The 21,270-nt window shown below is 43.0% G+C and overlaps 1 protein-coding gene and 1 non-coding gene across 2 annotated transcripts in view; both read right to left on the bottom strand.

Annotated features, from left to right (window-relative positions):
• Positions 1–21,270, bottom strand: part of ALKAL2 (ALK and LTK ligand 2) — a 288,764-nt gene that overhangs the window by 169,277 nt on the left and 98,217 nt on the right. The gene's annotated exons all lie outside the window — the stretch shown is intronic.
• LOC144765450 (small nucleolar RNA R21) lies at positions 6,681–6,759 on the bottom strand. The gene has a single exon (XR_013597438.1). It is a non-coding gene; the product is annotated as a small nucleolar RNA R21 (small nucleolar RNA).

The raw sequence follows: 21,270 nt of genomic DNA, 5'->3' as shown, positions 1-21,270 counted from the left end.
CAACAGAAAGAAAAGTTTAAGGCAAAAGCAAAAGGAATTCTCTGGTGTTATTCTATTCTGCCCTGCTTTGAGGGGGATGCCTCGAGAGTGGGGGGACACAGCTCACAGTCGTCAAACGCAGCATGACTTGGGGCAATTTACCTGAGCATAGTGGCACACCATGAAGAAACACGGACAGAAAGCTGCAGAACTTAGTCCGCCTGCTGCAAACTCCAAGATGCCACTCGTCACTAAGACCTGCTCTGAATTTTCTGAAAGGATGATGGAGAAGACATCCATAAAAACATTGCAAGCGTCTGTAGGGGAGGCTAGCCAGAACTCTCTGAATGGAATTGGGATTTAGCGGTCCAGAATATGCACAGGTTTCCCTATAGGCAAAACTCTGGGGTCATACAGGAAGGTGCAAAGGCAAGGGTAATATTAATCTACCTGGCAACTTTTACTGCATCACGCAGTCTCAGATCTGGTGCACCCAGATCGGAAATGTTCAGCTGAGGGGTGTACAGTCTTTGTTAGGCTACTTTACCGTTAAGAGGATGTGGTGTCTTCACCAACTGATACAACTCTTTCAATATAAGGGAGCACATGCCTATTTAATGAATCCGGCCAAGCTTAAAGTGGTGTGGCATGATAAGTTTCATTTTTTTGCTTCTGAAGTTAAGGCAATGGAGAGCTTGCAGTGCCTAAACTCATTCTAGGATGCCTTAGTTTGGCTACAAAGTACTTGGTACACTGTTCTCTGATGGTTTTTCAGGTTGTGCCTATAAAATCGTGTTTTGAAGGATTATCTATAATGTTTGTTTGTGGTAACATATATACATGATGGGACTCCTTTTTCACTGGGCCTTAGATGTACATTGGGACTCTAGGGGCCTGGCATGGGGGGAAATTCACCATGAACGGACCTGGTTGGTCCAACAGCTTTCAGAAGTTGGCAGGGGAAGGGTGGGGCAGAAGTGAGAGGGGCAGAGAGGGAAGGGTGCATGGAGGATGGGTTTCCAGATGAACAGTGATACTGAAAAGTAGGAATCTTATGATTGAGTATCACAGCAAACAGGACCTACTAAAAAGCAAGGATCTGGGCAGCTATGTTGAAGTAAAGTAAAGGTTCTATCAAGGCAGTAACAGCAGCAGGAAGCAGGTGTATTGGCACAACCCCCTTCTTTTTTCCCTTTGGTATCCCACCAATGTGGACCATTTGTCTGGCCATTGTGGATTTGACGGTGGCCTGTTAGTTTGTGGGAGAAAAGATGGCCTTTGTATAAGGGTGAATGACAGGCTATAAGCTGCAGATATGAACTATTAATATATATGGCCTTAACAATAGGGCCAAGAGGGGTAAGGTTGCTCTGAGTTTGAGGGCTATGAAGCCATATATCATGTGTATGAAGGAGGCTCACATCCCATGTAATAAACAGGGGTGCTTGAAGGATGTAGGTCAATTACTTTTTCATGTACACAACAAGGACGAACATCGAGAGGGGTGACAGTTCTAGTAAATAAGGCTATCTGTACCAGTAATCGTGTGGTAGTGGATACATTAGGTTGTTGGGCCATTGTTGAGTGTGGGGTTGGTAACTGCCGATTTACATTGTGCTCAGGTGATCACAGTGGTGGTTCTGCCAGGGAAACAGAACACCTCATTACACCTACGGCCTTTGCTCCAGCTCTGGGGGCTACTTCACACCTCTTCAAGGGCGCTATTTAGCTGTCAGGTGATGGTTTGATACATGCATTTGGGTATCTAGAGAATTTAGGCAGAAAGAAGGTGACTTTTAAAAGTACCCTTTCAAAATCATGTATTAGAAATCCGATTTCACAAGTGAATTGGGCTTGCAATAAATATTTTATAAATTCCAAGAAAGATATTTTTAGCTGCTTCCTAGCTTATTAAAATTAATATTGCATCTCAATGCTTTCCTATTGTGCAGCCAACACTGCGACAGCAAATAGGTTTTAGGGCCTTTCCACTGTAAGGGCATGTTTACCATTAAACATTTCCATACTCCCTGCCTTCTGGACAGTAAGGGCTACTTATGGGCATCTTAATAATATTTAATACAAATATTTAGGCCTGTCTAAATGGGTTATGTTTTAAAACTTCACAGTCAGACTGCAGAGTGTAGATCTGCAGTCATGTTTACACTGTAGTAGATGGCACAATGGGTGCTGCTGACTACATGTGACATTTAAATTTCTGGCCCTGGGTACATTCTGTACTAAATATTAGGTGTTTATAGGTAAGTTAAATATGCCAATTTCATCTTGTTGAAAAGGGGTTCACAGGCACTTTGCCACTAGTTAGCAGGGGTAAAGTGTGTTACAGCCAGCAAAAACCGTAAAGGTAAAAATCTGGGGTGTTACGATGCAAAAATTGGTCTTTTCTAACACAAGGATCAAATATAGTGCTGAGCTAAGTAATGTACTCCAATGGCATATAAAAACTGATCAATAGACTGTGGTGTATCAAAACACCAAGAATTTACAGCTATAAAATGCCACTCGCTGTCTTGAGTCAACGTAGTTTTGCCATCTCCCATTCACAGAATCAGGTAACAGACTCAGTAAATGCTTTTTTTCTTTCTTGGTACTAAAAATAGAATATTTTTAGTTTTTCCTTTCATACCTTGGAAACTAAAGGTGTGTTCTGAAATGAAAGAAAACGTGTTTTCTTTTTTTTTTACTAAAAGCATCAAATACTGAGTGCTTACATTTTTCCTTTTGCTTATTCAGGTGGTTCATCTGACAATCGGTTTGATACAACAGCTCTTTACAAATAGTCGCAATTCAAAATGCAAACTCATGCAAGGAAATCATGCTTTTCCCTGACCATATGAAGTACCATCTCAAAGTCTTTAAACATAAGTAAATCTCAACGGTGAACAGAAAAAAGGTAAATATAACATTTAACCTTAAAATCTCAACGCAGGATCTGTGATTTGGGAAATGGAGTCGCAAGAAAATACCGATTATCACGTGTGCTTTCCGTAGTGATCTTTAAAATAGTTACAGCACTTCAGACCGCCTTGCCAATATGTTCTCGTTAGATATCCAAGAAATAGATGGTGTGCAAAACCAGTGTTTATTTAAACTCTTTTTCTGTGAATGCTGGAGAACTTAGTGATGACTCCACGAAAATCGAAAAAGGATCTTGAGCATTGCTTGTTACATTTTGGCAGGGTAAGCAGGATAAAACCAGAATCTTCAGAATTAAACTTGCTTGACTAAAGTACCTGCCAGTTCTGCATCAGAAATGTAGGGTAGATACTATCAACTGAAGAGTGTCCAAGGAAGGTGTGGGAAGTAATCGGGATCCCTAGAAAACAAAGGCTGAACTAAAGGATGGTATTTAGTAGCACAACGCCCAATGGCTCAAAGAAGCAAACAAAAGGAATTGTGAGCCAATGAGTGACAAACCCCTACTGACTTATATAACATGAAGGTAGGAAGTGCCTGTCATGGTCTTACTAGGCAGGCTTGGTGAGGCCCGTGATCCATCTATAAATGTCCACCACTGGTGAGAGCCACAGCCAGCAAAAATAAAGCCTGCGCTCTTGGCCTGGGAAGATTAATGTTTTAGTTACTCTTGCACTCCCTAAGAGTATTTGCTTTTTCCAGGATGCTGTTTTCTGTAGTTTTTCTTCATGAAATATTACTAATGCATAGGGTGCACTTTGAAAAGAGCTGTGGAAAGGCCACATTGAGAAGATTGAAGATTGGAATCCCGCTATATTATTGACTGGGAACTAAGATACCGAATGGTTTGAACGGTGGGGAGGAGATGGCAGTTCATTTGGGTAAATAAGGACAATATGCAATTGTGATAAAATGATGATGAAGATGATCTGTATTTATTATATGTGATTGTTTCGTAACACATACATATAAATAATGGACCTTTTTTCTTATAGAGTAAAAAATAGGAGAATATTGTCTAGGAGCCGATACACGGCGTAATATATATGGACATCAAGGACAAGCAACCTTAACATAAATAGGCTGCAATTGCCGATCCACGGCTAAATCATGGTACAATATTAAATGCATCGGTTTTTATATAAAGCAAAGCTTTGTTGATATGTCGGCATGTTAAACCGACTTTTCAACAAAGGATGCCATCATGTACACAAACAATATGTTTACTGTTTAAAGATGACGCCCACATACACGAAGGGCGTGCACAGTCCTTTGTTGATTACCATATGTGACATGCTTCTCCTTAAAAATGGCCACTAGTAACAAACAATTGTAAATACGACACTGGCGAAGGATGTAATCCGAAACGCGTTTGTCTAAATAAACTGCCTCCGAACCAACGAAACCTCGTGAGTGCCATTCTTTTCCTTTGTTGAGAAGGGGACTGTGAGCCGGATATTAATCACGGAACGCCACCGCGAACATGGCACCCGACCACGAAGTGCCCCGCTGATGGCAAAAGAAGGAGCAAGATATATATATATATATATATATATATATATATATATATATATATATATATATATATATATATATATATATATATATATATAGCCACACAACGAATAGCTCAAAGCTTCGGACCCATGGCGCTTCTCCTTTCGGTGTGGAATTCACTGCAGAGCCATGCCGTAATAATATGTACACAAACACTCCCTCACACGGAGAGAGTAATGAATACCGCACTCGCAGGATCTTAGGTGTGTCCCAAAAACTTCTTTATTGCTTAATCCATGAAAATAGCAACACCCATGTCAACAAAAAGAACCGACGCGTTTCGTTATCCCCTGATAACTTGCTCACGGTTACACATTGACAAATTCATAACCACCCAATAAAATACCACACAATTTATCATGTGACTCATGATGTCATTCTAACATTTGTTAAGAAACAGAGGATTATGGTACTCGTAGTCATGTTAAATACATTTATGTTGGTGCAGATTTTTATAAACCATTCTCTTGGGCGCTCATTTTTCAGTCGATTTAAACACATTCAATTTCTGTTATTGCCGGTTTTACGAATTAATTATTCATTTTAGAATTGTTTATAAGGTTAATTTATGCATTTTACGCTAATATTAAAACTCCCTTTTTTAAACATTACAGCACACGTCAATAGGAGTTGCTGCCCTTATATTGGATCCAATATTTGCGATCTGACTTATCGCCCTTAAACAGGTATTTGTAACGATCTCATGCATATGTTCCTATTTATGCTGACAATTTGATATTTCATACTCTATATTTGTTGGTTTTGAAAGAGACATCGGTCGAGGGATTAAGTTATTCCTTATTCATCGCAAATCATGTATATTTTTCATCATTCTATTCTATTCTATTTTAAAGCCCTCTAGTGGGCTATTAGATTCTCGGCCTAAGCTGATCCTATTTCCCAATGGAGAGAGAAAGGGAGGTTTATTTATGAGTGACTATCATTAACTCAATTAATTACGTATTTGTCTAAGCCGGCATTTCAAGAGCAACACTATAAATATTTGAAAATTAGTACCATTACTGCACCCCACCAATTGTTTGCAATACTGAACAGAAAAGTATATCAACACAAAATAGAACCGAAAATAAAAATTAAGTGCAATTGCAATCCTTCAAAGATGTACATATAATTCCTCACTTTGATTAAGGCCAAAAGGAGTAAAGGAACGAAAATTTAAAATTTGTCGAGATTCTCTCTGTCTCAGCTTCTTTTCCCGATCTTCACCTCTCTCCCTGATGGAGATCGTTTCAAGCGTGTAAAAACGCAATGTTTTCCAATCACCGCCATGATTTGTTTCCATGTGCTTTGCAACTGCGTTGCTCCTGTCACAATTCACAGTTGCTCGTACATGCTCGAGTATTTATTTTTTCAGTTCACATTTTGTGCTGCCGATGTATTTTAATGCGCATGGGCATTCGATTACATATACGACATACTGGCTCTTGCATGTAATCAGCTCTTTGATCTGCCATATTTTGCTGTTTGGTAAAGTTACCATGGTTGTATTTTTGGCGATTTGGCAGACTTTACAAGTTTGGCATTTGATAAACCCTTTGGTTTTCAACCATTCAGTTCCTTTCTTTTTACCAAATTTTTGATGATGGCTATGTATCAATTTGTCCTTTAGGTTTTGAGCACGGCGGTAAGTGACATTGGGATGATTTCCCATAATTTTCCCTGCCGTTTGATCCAGTTGTAACAGTTTCCAATTTTTCCGTAACATTTGGACAATCTGTTTTGATTCTCTGGTATAGTCCAGGATTAGTCTTACTGGATTCCCAGTTTCGTGTTCCTCATTGGGTTTCTCATGTTTGATTTTCAATGTTTCTTCTCGTTTTTTATCATTTGCTCGGTGCCATCCATTTTTGATGGTGTTCTCCTTATAGCCATGTTACCTGAATCTTCTGATTGTATTGTGACTATGTACCTTCCATTCTTTTTCTTCCGAGCAAATGCGCCGTAGTCTCAGGAATTCCCCATATGGGATGTTCTCAATCACTGTGGTTTTGTGAAAACTCTTGGCGTGCAATGTGGCATTGGTTGATGTCTTTTTTCTGTGAAGAGTGGTTTCTATTTTATTATTGGCAATGTAAATTTCTGTATCCAGAAATATGACCCTTCACTACTGATTGAATAAGTGAATTTCAAATTTGCCTCTGTTGAGGTTAAGATTTTAAAGTACTCCTCAAATTCATCATCTGTACCATCCCACACAATTAAAAGATCATCAATGTATCTTAGCCATTTTGTAATCTTATTTACAAATCTGTCATTATTGGGGTGCCATGCAATTTGTTGTTCCCACCACCCCATGTTGAGGCATGCATATCCTGGGCTGAAAGAAAACCCCATTGCGCATCCTTTCACTTGCTGATAAATTTCATCTCCAAACAGGAACACATTTTGTGTTAAACACATATCTATCATATCCATCAACATTTGGTTATGAAGTTTGAATTTAATATCTCGTTCTTTAAGAAAGAAACTGCATGCCAAAAGACCAATGTTATTGTCAATATTAGTATAAAGAGATGTTACGTCCTTTGTTATGAGACGGTATGATGCTTGCCATGGAAGGTCTTCCAAATGTCTCAAAAGGTCTGTGGTGTCTCTCAGATAAGAACTCAAATTTAACACAAAGGGCATCAAGAAAAAATCAATATAACTTCCTACTGGATCCATCAAAGATCCCTTCACGGAGACAATAGGGCGTCCTGGTGGTTTACTCGGATTTTTATGTACTTTGGGTAGGAAGTACACCGTTGCCGGTATTGGGTGGACTGTTGTCAAATATTTTCATTAGTGAGGAAGCGAAACGCGTCATGGCGGACGCGCTGGGCACAATAAAACCACTTTAAACTTTGCACCAGCAAATTCTGGGTCTACTCCTCGTCATTCCTGCCTGCCAATGGCTTGTGTGTGTTGGTGACGATTCTTCGTATATATATATATATCACCACACGTTTGTTCGCAAGAGCATGGACACTTCTTTGGGCGGCCAGAGCGCTGGGGGCGAACAACCTCCAATTAACATCCAAGACACCTCCTATTCAAAGAAAAGAAGTGCGCCCGACCAGACTTCAGGGTTTAACAGGTGCTCTTTATTCAGAAAAACGGCAGCCTGAATAACAGTCCTTTCCTTACGCGTTTCAACTACATGAGTAGTCTTGATCACAGGTTGAGCTGCATTACGGGATTCTGCGGCGTGGTTACCTCCTTATACGCCGTCACGGACCACTCCCACTTTGTGTAGTCCTACATTACTACAGTTCCCAGGGTGCACTTTAAATGAAAAGGTCTCCCATTTATTTCTTATTTCTGAAAACGGTTTCCCTTTACGATTTCAGTTCATAGTGCTAATACACTGCATAGATTGGACAGTTCATTTAAAGTCTTTTTCTTCGCTCATACAGTGTGGCTGCAGTTACAATTTTCAGTATTAGCCAGTACCTGTTGCCTGATGTCCGAGCGTGATGCACATTTGTGCTTCACCTTCCCTCGCCTCACAGTATTATTCTTGGGCACATCTTCGCTGGGCGCTCCGTGCTTGCCGGAAAACTCCGTGCTGCCTCCAGAAGATTGCGGGCGGGTGCTGCTCTTTCCAAAGTTACATCACCACACGTTTGTTCGCAAGAGCATGGACACTTCTTTGGGCGGCCAGAGCGCTGGGGGCGAACAACCTCCAATTAACATCCAAGACACCTCCTATTCAAAGAAAAGAAGTGCGCCCGACCAGACTTCAGGGTTTAACAGGTGCTCTTTATTCAGAAAAACGGCAGCCTGAATAACAGTCCTTTCCTTACGCGTTTCAACTACATGAGTAGTCTTGATCACAGGTTGAGCTGCATTACGGGATTCTGCGGCGTGGTTACCTCCTTATACGCCGTCACGGACCACTCCCACTTTGTGTAGTCCTACATTACTACAGTTCCCAGGGTGCACTTTAAATGAAAAGGTCTCCCATTTATTTCTTATTTCTGAAAACGGTTTCCCTTTACGATTTCAGCTCATAGTGCTAATACACTGCATAGATTGGACAGTTGATTTAAAGTCTTTTTCTTCGCTCATACAGTGTGGCTGCAGTTACAATTTTCAGTATTAGCCAGTACCTGTTGCCTGATGTCCGAGCGTGATGCACATTTGTGCTTCACTTTCCCTCGCCTCACAGTATTATTCTTGGGCACATCTTCGCTGGGCACTCCGTGCTTGCCGGAAAACTCCGTGCTGCCTCCAGAAGATTGCGGGCGGGTCCTGCTCTTTCCAAAGTTATATCACCACACGTTTGTTCGCAAGAGCATGGACACTTCTTTGGGCGGCCAGAGCGCTGGGGGCGAACAACCTCCAATTAACATCCAAGACACCTCCTATTCAAAGAAAAGAAGTGCGCCCGACCAGACTTCAGGGTTTAACAGGTGCTGTTGGCTTTTCCTCATTGAGGCTTACCTGTGATGTTGTATTTGAGCGGCTGTGGCCCAGCCGTGAGGAATTGCTCACCGCAAGAGAGCGGGCCCATGATGGAAGCACCCGACTTTCATCTGTCACGGGAGCAACGTTCGAGGTGAAAGCTTGTGATGTAAGTGGACAATGGAGCATGCTGCGACATCACCCCACATGGGTTTTAATTGTAGAAACAGTTTGCACACCGAAACGAACTCACTCGAGTTTTATGATATTTTCTGCACTACCAGGACCAGAAGGCAGCGTGAGCAGCCCCGCCCACTGAGGCATCCAGGGAAATAAAAGTGCAGCAAACCGCGCTTTTGGTGTCCAACACAAACTTTTTGCCATTGAGGAAGGGAACTGCCTGTTCCTGAAACGCGTCTGGCTGGGTGAAATGAACAATGATGCACGGAGATGACCGTTTGCCCACCTGTAAGCTTTGACCATTAAAGATTCGAAAATGATACGCTGCTGTTGGCTTTTCCTCATTGAGGCTTACCTGTGATGTTGTATTTGAGCGGCTGTGGCCCAGCCGCGAGGAATTGCTCACCGCAAGAGAGCGGGCCCATGATGGAAGCACCCGACTTTCATCTGTCACGGGAGCAACGTTCGAGGTGAAAGCTCGTGATGTAAGTGGACAATGGAGCATGCTGCGACATCACCCCACATGGGTTTTAATTGTAGAAACAGTTTGCACACCGAAACGAACTCACTCGAGTTTTATGATATTTTCTGCACTACCAGGACCAGAAGGCAGCGTGAGCAGCCCCGCCCACTGAGGCATCCAGGGAAATAAAAGTGCAGCAAACCGCGCTTTTGGTGTCCAACACAAACTTTTTGCCATTGAAGAAGGGAACTGCCTGTTCCTGAAACGCGTCTGGCTGGGTGAAATGAACAATGATGCACGGAGATGACCGTTTGCCCACCTGTAAGCTTTGACCATTAAAGATTCGAAAATGATACGCTGCTGTTGGCTTTTCCTCATTGAGGCTTACCTGTGATGTTGTATTTGAGCGGCTGTGGCCCAGCCGCGAGGAATTGCTCACCGCAAGAGAGCGGGCCCATGATGGAAGCACCCGACTTTCATCTGTCACGGGAGCAACGTTCGAGGTGAAAGCTCATGATGTAAGTGGACAATGGAGCATGCTGCGACATCACCCCACATGGGTTTTAATTGTAGAAACAGTTTGCACACCGAAACGAACTCACTCGAGTTTTATAATATTTTCTGCACTACCAGGACCAGAAGGCAGCGTGAGCAGCCCCACCCACTGAGGCATCCAGGGAAATAAAAGTGCAGCAAACCGCGCTTTTGGTGTCCAACACAAACTTTTTGCCATTGAAGAAGGGAACTGCCTGTTCCTGAAACGCGTCTGGCTGGGTGAAATGAACAATGATGCACGGAGATGACCGTTTGCCCACCTGTAAGCTTTGACCATTAAAGATTCGAAAATGATACGCTGCTGTTGGCTTTTCCTCATTGAGGCTTACCTGTGATGTTGTATTTGAGCGGCTGTGGCCCAGCCACGAGGAATTGCTCACTGCAAGAGAGCGGGCCCATGATGGAAGCATCCGACTTTCATCTGTCACGGGAGCAACGTTCGAGGTGAAAGCTCGTGATGTAAGTGGACAATGGAGCATGCTGCGACATCACCCCACATGGGTTTTAATTGTAGAAATAGTTTGCACACCGAAACGAACTCACTCGAGTTTTATGATATTTTCTGCACTACCAGGACCAGAAGGCAGCGTGAGCAGCCCCGCCCACTGAGGCATCCAGGGAAATAAAAGTGCAGCAAACCGCGCTTTTGGTGTCCAACACAAACTTTTTGCCATTGAAGAAGGGAACTGCCTGTTCCTGAAACGCGTCTGGCTGGGTGAAATGAACAATGATGCACGGAGATGACCGTTTGCCCACCTGTAAGCTTTGACCATTAAAGATTCGAAAATGATACGCTGCTGTTGGCTTTTCCTCATTGAGGCTTACCTGTGATGTTGTATTTGAGCGGCTGTGGCCCAGCCGCGAGGAATTGCTCACCGCAAGAGAGCGGGCCCATGATGGAAGCACCCGACTTTCATCTGTCACGGGAGCAACGTTCGAGGTGAAATCTCGTGATGTAAGTGGACAATGGAGCATGCTGCGACATCACCCCACATGGGTTTTAATTGTAGAAACAGTTTGCACACCGAAACGAACTCACTCGAGTTTTATGATATTTTCTGCACTACCAGGACCAGAAGGCAGCGTGAGCAGCCCCGCCCACTGAGGCATCCAGGGAAATAAAAGTGCAGCAAACCGCGCTTTTGGTGTCCAACACAAACTTTTTGCCATTGAAGAAGGGAACTGCCTGTTCCTGAAACGCGTCTGGCTGGGTGAAATGAACAATGATGCACGGAGATGACCGTTTGCCCACCTGTAAGCTTTGACCATTAAAGATTCGAAAATAATACGCTGCTGTTGGCTTTTCCTCATTGAGGCTTACCTGTGATGTTGTATTTGAGCGGCTGTGGCCCAGCCGCGAGGAATTGCTCACCGCAAGAGAGCGGGCCCATGATGGAAGCACCCGACTTTCATCTGTCACGGGAGCAACGTTCGAGGTGAAAGCTCGTGATGTAAGTGGACAATGGAGCATGCTGCGACATCACCCCACATGGGTTTTAATTGTAGAAACAGTTTGCACACCGAAACGAACTCACTCGAGTTTTATGATATTTTCTGCAGTACCAGGACCAGAAGGCAGCGTGAGCAGCCCCGCCCACTGAGGCATCCAGGGAAATAAAAGTGCAGCAAACCGCGCTTTTGGTGTCCAACACAAACTTTTTGCCATTGAAGAAGGGAACTGCCTGTTCCTGAAACGCGTCTGGCTGGGTGAAATGAACAATGATGCACGGAGATGACCGTTTGCCCACCTGTAAGCTTTGACCATTAAAGATTCGAAAATGATACGCTGCTGTTGGCTTTTCCTCATTGAGGCTTACCTGTGATGTTGTATTTGAGCGGCTGTGGCCCAGCCGCGAGGAATTGCTCACCGCAAGAGAGCGGGCCCATGATGGAAGCACCCGACTTTCATCTGTCACGGGAGCAACATTCGAGGTGAAAGCTCGTGATGTAAGTGGACAATGGAGCATGCTGCGACATCACCCCACATGGGTTTTAATTGTAGAAACAGTTTGCACACCGAAACGAACTCACTCGAGTTTTATGATATTTTCTGCACTACCAGGACCAGAAGGCAGCGTGAGCAGCCCCGCCCACTGAGGCATCCAGGGAAATAAAAGTGCAGCAAACCGCGCTTTTGGTGTCCAACACAAACTTTTTGCCATTGAAGAAGGGAACTGCCTGTTCCTGAAACGCGTCTGGCTGGGTGAAATGAACAATGATACACGGAGATGACCGTTTGCCCACCTGTAAGCTTTGACCATTAAAGATTCGAAAATGATACGCTGCTGTTGGCTTTTCCTCATTGAGGCTTACCTGTGATGTTATATATATATATATATATATATATATATATATATATATATATATATATATATATATGAAATATAGTTCACTAAGACCGATACATAAATATACGGTGCCAGTAGGTAGTTATAGTTAGGGCCTATTTCCATAGGAAGAGCTTTTTATGTTTTGCTAATAACTTTAGTACTGTTTGATAAATCTTCACATGATTTTCAAAACTGGTTTTCCAGTCATTTCACCTGCTCTCCTTAAAGTTTTGATGATCCGCCTAGTGGGGGCCAAGAAGTTGGGGGGATCCCAATAAGCATTTTCCCTAAGGTAATTTCCCATGGGGATTTTAGACATGAGTACAGCCTGAACCGCTGTACAGAAATACACCAAATTTGGCAGAAAGTTAGATCTTGGTCTAGAAAGAGTGTTTTTGTAATTCTGTTCAGTAGTTTGGTTATTATTAAAGTAAAAAGATGTATGTATATCTAGAGATGCGGATCCACCATTGTGTGTCCACGGAATCATGCGCCAACAGCAATGCTGTGATTGGCTGGATGCAACTTGAGGGGAAAGTTGCATTCATCATTTTGTGCAATGGGACTTGGTTCCCAGGAGGTAAAATAAAATGAATTTAATAGTGATAGACCCCATGAGACCAATTGAGGGGTCTTTGAGGGAACCCTCATGGGAATGAAATTGTCCAAAATGGATTTTTTAGCACAAATGTCCATGTATCCAATGCAGCGCTAAGCGAGACCCCTTGTGTGCTCAGTGGGGGCTGTGTAGATCCATACCCCAAATAAAAAACACATACTCACAGACCTACACACCTACTTACATGCTCATTTACATACTCTAATTTACATACTTTAATGGGCAAATTAAAATCGGGTTCTCCCCTGGACCCATGCCCGGCTAAATTTTTAGCGAAAGTCGCGGAGGTGATCAACCCGTTGGCTAATCCGCTTCTGAATCTTTCACTGAGGCTAGGGGTGGTCCCGCAAACCTGGAAACAGGCGATGGTGATACCCTTGCTTAAAAAATCTGGCCTAGACCCGAAGGCCCCAGTTAATTATAGGCCCATCTCCCTGCTGCCGGCCCTCACCAAGATTCTGGAAAAGCACGTTCAAGGCGTGCTTTCCAATTTTCTGGAATCTAATGAGATCTTGCACGCCACCCAATCGGGATTTCGTCCCCATCTTAGCACGGAGACTGCGCTCCTGGAGGTCTCGGAAACCATTAAAGGGGTTCTGGACTCCGGGGGCAAAGTCATGCTGGTGATGTTAGACCTGTCGGCGGCTTTCGACACCGTTCCCCATGATGGTCTTCTCGCAAGACTTCGCGAGATAGGCATACAGGGGACGGTGTTCGACTGGTTTTCTTCCTTTCTTGCCGGCCGCCGGCAGACGATCTGGGCCCCGCCTGATTCCGCCGTGATGCCGCCTCTGGGAGTCGGGGTCCCTCAGGGCTCGGTTCTGAGCCCGACCCTCTTTAACATCATTATGACCCCGTTGGCGGCACTGGTGGAGTCGCATGGTGCCCAGATCGTATCCTATGCGGATGACACCCAGCTCCTCTTCTCGTGTACGAGAGGAGGTGACTTTGATGGGGAGAGTATTCGGGATTGCCTTGGGGCTGTTTTCCATTGGTTCCATCTAAACAGCCTCAAGTGCAATTCCGATAAGTCCGAAGTACTGTTCTTCGGGTGTGACACCGAACCCGTTTGGCAGACTTGGTGGCCTCGGGATATGTTCCCTCCATCCTGTTCCTCTCAGGTTGCAAAGAATCTAGGGGTGAAGCTGGATAACAGGTTAACTTTGAAATCCCAGGTCCTGGGGGTGTCGGGCATGTGCTTTGGCATCCTTAGGATGCTGCGGAGGTTTCTTCCCCTGTTGTCCGTGGAACATAGGACGCTGACAGTTCAGGCTCTGATTGGGTCCAGGTTGGATTATTCCAACGTTCTCTACCTGGGCCTTCCAGAGTACTTGCTGCAGCGCCTTCAGGTGGTGCAGAACGCCGCGGCTAGGGCAATTTTCGGCCTTAGTAGGCGCGCTAGTGCCTCAGGCCTGCTGGTAACTTTACATTGGTTGCCCATCCGCAAGAGGATCGCCTTTAAGGCTCTGACCTTGGTCTATAAAGCTCTCCACAAGGGGGGAGCTAAGTACCTTCAAAAGAGACTGGTCTTTTATCATCCGACCAGATCTCTGAGGTCGGAATCCCTGCACCTTGCCGTTGTCCCTCGGGTAAAGAAAGCGCGCCTTGGGGGGCGCTCTTTTGGATTGCTGGCATCTCGGCTATGGAACTCTTTGCCGCTGGCCCTGCGGGGAGCCACTAGCTTGCTGGTTTTTAGGAAAGGCCTTAAAACGTGGCTTTTTACTCAGTAGCCGTTCTCTCTTGAATTTTTGGCTTACTGCTCTTTTAGTCTTTCTTTTTGGTGTTATGTCATTATGTTGCAGCTTCTTCGCCTTCTCCAATAAAAGCGCCGGGACACTCTTTTTGAGTAGCCGTGCGCTATAAAAATGAACCAATAACATAACATAACATAACATAACACTCACATACCCACTTACACACCCACACAACCACTTACACACCCATACAGCCACTCATGCACCCAGTCACAAACCAGCAAAACCACTCACACACCCACATAGTCACTTATACACCTATTCACACACCCTTACAGCTACTCCCCCAACCACTTACACACCCATGCAGCCACTCACATGCCCACACACATGCAGTGATACACTTATACGGGCCGATTCACAGACCTAATCTGAGATAAAATCCTAAACTTACTACTTTCGGTATTCACAAAGGCATTTAGTAGTAGGGTTGTATCTCAGTTTAGTAGTAGTAAAGGTGTCCTAACTTTACTACTACTAAATGCCTTCTGTGAATACCAAAAGTAGTAAGTTTAGAATTTTATCTCATAGTTTTGTGAATCATCCCCATAGAAATTGCAATAGCATATTTTTGTATTAAATATTTTGTTGTTTGAGTATTAAATGAACATTTTTGGCTGGGAATGGTTCGTCAGGTCCATAAAATGAATTAGAAAAAAGAAAGACTTGGTGCATTTAATTTATACACAGGGGGAGGAGCCAAGATGGCGGGTTGACTCCGCCGAGTGAAGGCTGCTGCATGGAGCTGCTCTGCCTAAGGACCGCTACGTATAGATGAAATAATTACTCGCATCTAAACGGCTGATTTGGAGAAGCCAGTAAAGTAAAAGATAGCAGAAAACATAGCGGAAAAAACTCACTCACGCTAAAACCTGCAGTTTACAGTTTCGGATTGCGGACTTCGCTTTTTGGCTCCACACTGCTACCCTGCTTTCTTTTGGTGGAGTGCTCGTCTGCCGGGATCCAAAACCGAGCCAATGATACGGGTTTTGCTCCGGCACTGCAGCAGGAGTCTGCTACGCTCCTGGAGATACGTGGCGGTCAGCCTTACTCGTACGCCTGCCGGGGTAGTCAGCTGGGCGTCCTCATTGCAGCTGGGCGCTCACCTGGCTCTACGCCCGGCCACGCTGAGAACGCCGAGGAGACCAGAAGATACGGAGGCAACGAAGGAGCTGATGTCCACGCGGCAGACAAGGGCTACACGGAGCCGGAAGACCTGCCAGTCAGGGAGACAAGCAAACACAGGTACGATGGCGGCAGCGGTAACAGCGATAGCGGTAGCGGCAGCAATGGCGCCAGGCACTAACAACGAGGTCCCACAGGCGCATACTACAAATTTAAATACTATCAGTGGAAAAACTAAAGCTAATAATACTAAGACTGACGATACAAGTAAAGCAAGCTTGCATTATGATGCAAAATGTGCTCCAGATATCAGGGGAGGCGGCTGTATCGAGCCCAAACCTGGATCAGAACTAACAGTTGAGCCCAAAACAAAAAAGAAAACGAACGACAAAGATGAAGTTATTAATGGGAACACAATTACTACTCTACCTGCTATGAATTTAACCTTGGCAGAAAAGACTATTGGGAGAGTAGTAGGGGACAAAGCAGAGGTTAAGAACGGAAAGAATGGAAGGAATGGAAGGAAAGGCTCGGATAAACTGCCTAGTGTCGAAGGAAATTCAGGCTCAGATACAAATACACAAGCTCTGGAGACTCATTTGGAGACTAGTGAGGATATACCGAGTGGAGGTAACAAGGCCACTCAGAGCACAGAAGAAGCAGAGGAATTACAACCAATGGTCCAAAACCAAAAGGCGGAAGTTGATATTAATACCAATGCCCAACCACAGACCGACCAAAATCAAATAAAGGAGAAGAAAAGTGGAGTTGGCCAGTCTCATGAATCTATGGTCATATCAGATGAAGATTCTAATTTAGAATACGAGGAATTAACCGAAGAAGAGGGATCAGACGGAACTCCTAAAGTTTTAATTAACAAAAAAATTGCATCAAGGAAAATTAAGATGAAGGTTAAAACCAAGCAAAAAAATCTGCTACTAAAGACAGTTGGTAAAGAGCTGCCAGGAAACAGGAAAAGTCGCCTAATCGACGATAGTCCCCTGAGAAGATGGATAGAGGCAAAGGGAGGCGTCAAGAATATGGCTTTAAGACTATCTGGCGCCAGCCCGGACGACGTGCACAGCACTTCAGGGGTCAATATAATTAACCCTACAGATCCCACAACTGACTCTAGTCTAGGTAAAGTACCTATAAACCAAGAGTCATCAAGGCACATGACCATAACTAACACGCAAGCGACTAGCGGGGTCAGAGCGGGGGTCTCCCCAATAATCTCAACAACTTCTCCTATTCTCACTCTCCATAACTCTTCTATTCCTCTTACTTACAATGTAGCGGCTAGCGAATCTGAAGACCAAGATCTCGAAATAATAGCTCACGACTCTGATCAGCTAAATGAGGACACGGAATCTATAGTTTCAAGTCTGACAAAAACTCAAACATTGTCAGCTGGGAATTCTGTTGTAAACTTAGGAGAAAATCTGGAACGAGAACCTGTTGAGATGATGACGGATGACTCAAATATTAAACCTCAAAAAACACTAGCAGGTCCCATATCCTTATCTGTACAAAAACTTCCTCAAATGGTCTCACATGACTCCTCTAACTCCTCAGACTCAACGAAGATATCAATGGAATCAATTATGCAGACCCTCTTAGAGCAAAGAGCGGAGACTCAGCAACAATATCTGCAGCTAAGAGAAGATAATACAAAGCTGCAAGAAACTATGAAAGATATCTGCCAAGGTTTGGGCGGTGTGACAAAGGATATAGAGGACATAAAACAACGAATCGTCGAAGTGGAAGAAGATGTTCATAAGAATACGTCAGCAGCTAAACAGAATACATCTAGAGTTTCCAAGCTAGAAGCTAAAGTGGAGGATTTGGAAAATCGGGCACGAAGACAAAACCTCAGATTATTTGGTATACCAGAAGGGATGGAGGGGTCCGACCCGAGGGCGTTCATGGTGAAACTTTTTCAAAGAGCCTTTACGGACCTCGCTGATTGGGACTGGGATTCTCAGTTACAGAGAGTACACAGACTGCCTCTGATCCAAAGAAACTCAAACAGTAAATTTCCTAGACCATTTTTGATTTATTTTGGCAATTTTCTTTTGCGGCAAGCTGTATCATTCAAGGCCAGGCCCAATAATCCTGTTACTGTTGACAACCTTACTTTCTTTGTGAAATCCGACCTAAGTAAGGGCACAATGGACAAACGTTGGGAGCTTCGGAAGATGATAGATGCTTTTAAAAACCTAGGTTGTATGGCCTACCTTCAAGAGCCAGCTCGCCTCAAGGTTATACGTAACGGCCAAGTGGTTTTTTTTACTGACCTTTCAGCCGCTGAACAAACTCTGGAGAAATTCTCTTGGGAAAATGAAAAAGAAAAACAAAAAGAAAAAGAAAACTAATGTGATGAAAAAACTGGAGCTCAAACACCAATGACACTATTTAGCTTCTCGTTTTTCTTGAGCCAAATACACTGAACTTATATTCAATGAGCAGATTGCTAAATTTTGGTTTGTGCACGACCTCACCCCAGTTTTCTATTTTTAACTTTTTCAGAGGCTGGGCTCAATTTGTTTCTACTTTCATTCTGTAGGTGTGAGTAAATTTTGAGAAATTTAAGATGTGGCATGAGCGTCTATCATGTAAGCACCTTCACTTCGCTGCCCCTTCAGCGGCAGCATAAGATAGAGGGGTGCTCCCCCCTAAGGGACGGGAGGTTGCGAGGGTGGGGGTGGGTTTCTTGCAGGGGAGGGTGCGACCCTGTGTGTCGGGGGTGGAAAAAATGTGGAAAAAATTGATTGCAAGATTCGACTTTTTCGTAAAGATCAGTAGGAAAAATTTAAATTATCACGAAAAGGGTACAGATAGAGGGGAGACATATGTACAAGAGAAACACCACAATATTTAAATGCTTAAACTAAGAATACTATGTTGGAATGTAGATGGCCTAAATAGCAAAATCAAAAGGAATTTAGTACAAGAAGAGATCAAAATGTACAACCCTAATATAGTTTTGCTTTCTGAGACCCATATCAAATACCAAGATCGAAAGCTACTATCTCAATTAGGATACGAGCTGGTTGTATGCTCTACTCTAAATGAGACCATTAGGGGGGTAGCTATTTTAAAACAAAGAGGATCTCGATTAGAAACAATTAAAACCGCCTCAGATGCTCGGGGAAGGTGGGCAATTGCACAGATGCATGGTGATCATGTGGAACTCGTTTTATGTGTAGTATATGGACCAAATATTGATGATCCCAAAATCTTCGAAGAGCTAAGCTTAGAACTACTTGAATGGGAGGGAGAAACTATCATTGCTGGGGATTTTAACTGTGTTATTGACTATAAAGTAGACTCCACTGGTCAAAGCAACTATAAAAGAATGCACAAAGTTAGAGCAGCAATCTTAGAATTAGCAAGATTGAACAATGTCAGAGATGTATGGCGATCAAAACATCCTAAGTTGGCTGGTTTTACTCATTACTCTGCACCACACAGATCCTGCTCTAGAATCGATTTGATATGGGCCTCTGATCAAACTATAGACAATAGTGAGATTGAAATTTGCCCAAAAGTTACTTCTGACCACAACCCCCTGCTAATTGAAGTCTCAATTAAAGATCAAAAAAAAGAACCACGCAAATTCACCTTCCCTAGATACTTACTCGTGGATATAAATTTCATTACATTAGTCAAAAAACATATACAAGAGTTTATTTCAATAAATATCAATTCGGCGAATATAAACATAATATGGGATACATGTAAATGTAGCATTAGGGGGTTCGCCCAACAATACATATTTAGGCTAACTGCGGAGAGCCGTAAAAACAATAAAAAAATGACCTCTAATATACTGGACATGGAAGTACAACTTGCTGAGGCAACACGGCACTCAAAAAACAATATAGATGAGATTAGAGTAAAGTTGGCGGAATTACAAGCAGGACTAAAAAAAACTCTGAGAGAAAGATATATATCAAAATTACAAAAGTACAAACTTGATCAATACGAAGGCGGCGACCGCATTGGGAAAATATTAGCTTTCAAAACTGCGGATAGAAAAGCTAAAACTAAAATCAAAGAAATAATAGGATCAGACTCTAACTCTTATGAACGATCGGACCAAATATTGAACCAATTTGTTAAATTTTACCAACAACTTTATACACCAGAGGCTACACCCCCTCAAGCCGATATCATACAATATCTTGACAAATATTTAACTTCACCTCGGGCGTTAAATACAGATGTACTTCAACAACTTAATTCAAAAATAACATTAGATGAAATAAAACGAGCAATCGATAATTTACCCTTAGGGAAGGCGGTTGGAGAAGATTGTTTACCTGTGGAACTTTACAAACTCTGTGCCCAAGAATTGCAGCCGTTATTAGAAAAGGTGATAAACTCAATTATTGTTTCCAAGCAAGCACCTTCATCATGGAAAATTGCTAAAATAATCTTTTTTTTTAAAAAGGGAAAACCTGAAAAAGAATGTGGATCATACCGGCCGATCTCTTTACTTAATTCTGATGTTAAAATCTTTGCTAAAATCCTTGTCAATCGCCTAGCTCCTATTATGCCAGATATTGTTAACCTTCAACAACATGGTTTTGTAACGGGCAGAGATACCACTACGCATGTGAACACATCAATTACAGCTTTTGACGTAGCAGAAGCTACCCACACCCCGCTCGGTATGATTATGTTAGATGCGGAAAAAGCATTTGACCGAGTGGGGTGGGAATATCTGTGGGCGGTACTAAAGAAATTGGGATTATCTGGGTCCTATTTAGATTGGGTAAGGTCACTTTACGATGAACCATTGGCTATGATTAGCTACGGAGGTAAAGACTCAGTCAACTTCAAGATTGCAAGAGGTACAAGACAAGGTTGCCCCCTTTCCCCATTACTTTTTGCTCTTTCTTTAGAACCCTTTTTAAATGCACTAAATGAGCAAATCAATATTATCCCAGTTAATCATGGGGGCATAGCTCTTAAACTAACTGCTTTTGCTGATGACATTGCAATTTATACAACAGACATCAATAAAGCTATGCCAGAAATAATTAATGAAGCGCAAAAATATGGTAGAATTTCCGGATATAAATTGAATGTGAGCAAAACTCAAATTATCGTCAATTATACACTGGATACACATATCTACGATACTTGTAGAGAGGCTGTCTATTTATGTATTAAACTAGCTGCCAAAGTGGGGAAAATTTTGGAAATGAATTATGAGACATTTTTAAAAGAAACTACCATAAGCTTCAAAAAATGGCACAAAATCCCTCTCAGTTTATTAGGTCGACTCAATCTGATTAAGATGAAAATACTACCAAAACTACTTTATTTGTTTAGAGCTATACCATTACAACCGAA

The sequence above is a fragment of the Lissotriton helveticus genome, chromosome 6, assembly GCF_964261635.1.
Source record: "Lissotriton helveticus chromosome 6, aLisHel1.1, whole genome shotgun sequence".
Lineage (NCBI taxonomy): Eukaryota > Metazoa > Chordata > Amphibia > Caudata > Salamandridae > Lissotriton > Lissotriton helveticus.
This window is presented reverse-complemented; position numbering and strand designations above follow the sequence as displayed.